The sequence below is a fragment of the Crassostrea angulata genome, chromosome 9 (genome assembly GCF_025612915.1).
Source record: "Crassostrea angulata isolate pt1a10 chromosome 9, ASM2561291v2, whole genome shotgun sequence".
In the NCBI taxonomy this organism is placed as follows: domain Eukaryota; kingdom Metazoa; phylum Mollusca; class Bivalvia; order Ostreida; family Ostreidae; genus Magallana; species Magallana angulata.
The window spans coordinates 9,098,159-9,101,210 of NC_069119.1; the positions used below are offsets into that span (position 1 = coordinate 9,098,159).

Genomic DNA, 3,052 nt, shown 5'->3' on the forward strand with positions numbered 1-3,052 from the left:
TTTCCTACCTGGATGAAAGAAAATGATACAAAATTTTTCTTCAAACTAAACGATTACATCAAATCAAAGCCGGACATCGTTAGAAACGGTTTTAACGAGTGTTGTATTCTTGACCGAAAAGTTCCCATTTTCATATTTCTACACGTAGAATAAAATTCCAAAGAGGACAATGTAAAATGTCAATAAATCATTTCCCTGATGTGTAATATGAATGCATGTTTTGCAACATTTCCAATCCATACGAATTTTTTTTAAATTTCAAAAATTACACAGTACAATTTGCTACACGTGAGAAAAATGGATAAACAGAATACAGGATTGTCTGCAAATATGATACGTCATAACGATAAATTGTTTTATGTCACATTTTGTGTATGATGCTATAATGTGAATACAAAATAATAGTAAGTTATAATGAATATATCAAACTAACTTTGATATTTTTGTTATGAATTTAGCAAAACAAACGTACCAGATTTCAAAATAAAAACTGAATCCATATCGACAACATCCTTTCTTTTAATGTCAATTTATCGAAGATGATTAATTTTCTTCACGTTTCCTCTGTCAAACTCGGTAACATATAAGATGTCCCTTAGATCCACATATAAACCATATGGATGCCGTATATCGAACTGGGCAATGTAGCAGAGAAACTGCCCGTCTTGATTAACAATATGGATACGATGGTTGTCATAGTCTGCTATGATAATGTGACTGGCTGTCTGTAGTGATGCCGACCGGATCAAATGAGTTCTCAGAAGTAGAGTCCGATTTAGGACCAGTGTATTTAAATCTGAATTTCCCTGCATGATTAACCACTACTACAGCACAGATATCGATATCTATGACTCAGATGTTGAAATTCCGATTTTCACAGATGGCACCAAGCTGGGCTGTTGAAAAAAGAGGTTGGCCTTCTTCATCAAATTGAATGATTTGTTTCTCCGTGGATCCAGAGTAACGAACGATTTGTGATTGTTTATTATCATCGCAAATCAAGGTTACCAAAAGGTCCCAAGAAAAGGTTGTACAGATATTAAGAGGTCTCCATCGCCATAGTTTAATCATTTCTTCTATCCGGTTTTCTTTGACTACATTCACACTTTTATCAAAGTAATCAGGATAAATTAGATCTTCGCTCACAGACAGCGTTATGTCTGAAAGTATATTCTATGACTTGGTTTGCCCTGATTTTATTATTTCATCCTGAGAGTTGTACATGTTTATGATATTATTATTACCAAAAGTCCATATTCTCTTATCATTAAGACAAACCCATTTATACAAACAGCAATAGCCTGTGTTTATACTTGTTATAATATGTCTTTGGTCAGCACTAGGTCCGTTTGAAGGTTGGGACTTAACTTGACGATACTCTACCAAGTCTCCACTTTCAGTTGTAATAGCACCTACTGACAGAGATCCAAACTGTTCAAAAAGTTGCTCTTTGTGGATCTTTTGAGAAGAAAAAGTAGGATATATGACTTTAAATTTGGGAAGAGAATTTCGGAATTTGTCATTCTTAGATTTGTAGGCCAAGGCTGGACAGAAGTCATTCGAATCAAGTATTATGTTAAGATCAAGAATGCAATGTGTAATTTTGAAAATCATATTTGTGATTTCGTATTCCTGTTTTTGTAGGACAGCCAGGCATTTGATTTCGATTTCGTTAATTTCTACCTTCTTCCTTCAGATTATTGCGTCGATTTGTTTATGCCAGTCATCGCCCCGCTTACTTATTGCCGTTGTCAGTTCCTGGGAGTTTCTAAAAACGTCAGCTTTCTGAACAGGGATATCATATGCGATCTCTTGATATCTTGGTAAAAATATCTCCAGTTCTTTTAAATCTTTTAAAATTGTTTTTTTTTTGCTTTGATATGTTTTCATAATATCAATTGTTTTATGTCCTTGATGACAACAAGAGGGAACACATTCTGTACAAATTGGAATTCCACACTGTTCACAGTAGAGTTCACATTGTTTGACGGAGTGCTTCAGACACAAAGGAAAATCAGAATAGTCATTCCGCCGTTTAACTGCCACTACTCCATGATCTTTAGATTCATCTAAGATATGATCTGCAGTGCATGGCTTACAAAGATGAATGTGACAGATGTCACAGTATAGTGGGGGGACAGCTGATTCACATAGGGCACATCTTACAAGATCTTGTAGACTGTAAATAGGAACCATTGTCTTTCAACAATTTACAAACCAACAGCGTAGAATCTGAAATAGCATAATTCTCTAATTCTCACATAAGGAATAATTTTGTAGGCATAAACATGTTGACCGTAAAAACTTCATTGAGCGAACATGAGTGCCTTCGTTATATCAATAGTTGTATGGAAGCATCATTGTTAATTTAAAGGTAAGACAATATAATGACCCAAGTTTAAACACAATGCGCATTAACAATTGGATAAAAATAATGATTGTGGCAGAAAATGTTCTTTTTTAAATTGCTAACTCTGACCATTTTCGTACTACAATCCTAGGTTTTCCGGTGTTATACATGCGGCCCGTGTTAAATATTTTTGTCACATAATCTTGTCACTCTCTACTCTCTCCTACTACTCACTGAAATGAAAAACAAAATTTCTTAAACAACTTTGTCTAAGACTTCGGTTCTTTTTTAAATTAATTTTTTCAAGATTGCCATTACTACATGTATCAACTAGTCAAACAAATAATCTGATTGAATTAAGCGCAAGCATTTAAATATGCAATGTGTAATTTATTTATTTTTAGTCTAGATCATGTTACGTCCTATTTTTCGAAAAGATAATGAATGTATGATGCAACCGAGTAATTTTGAGCTTGTTTTTGGCGGGAAGCTTTGCATACTGAAAGAACGTTTCAGGTATTTCCTTTTATACGTAATTCGGGTGCATTGGTCTTGTTAAATACAGTGTTTGTATTGTCGATTTCGGAGGATAAAAATACTTAGGGAAGACAAAAATACTTATGTCATATATTTACTTTCTATAGTGCTGGACAATTTTACTAACAAACAACGTTGATACAAAATGTCCGATTTTAAGATTAA

At 33.9% G+C, this 3,052-nt stretch overlaps 1 pseudogene; it reads right to left on the reverse strand.

Annotated features, from left to right (window-relative positions):
• Positions 1–530: 530 nt before the first annotated feature.
• On the reverse strand, positions 531–2,196 carry LOC128163328 (uncharacterized; annotated as a pseudogene).
• Positions 2,197–3,052: the final 856 nt, after the last annotated feature.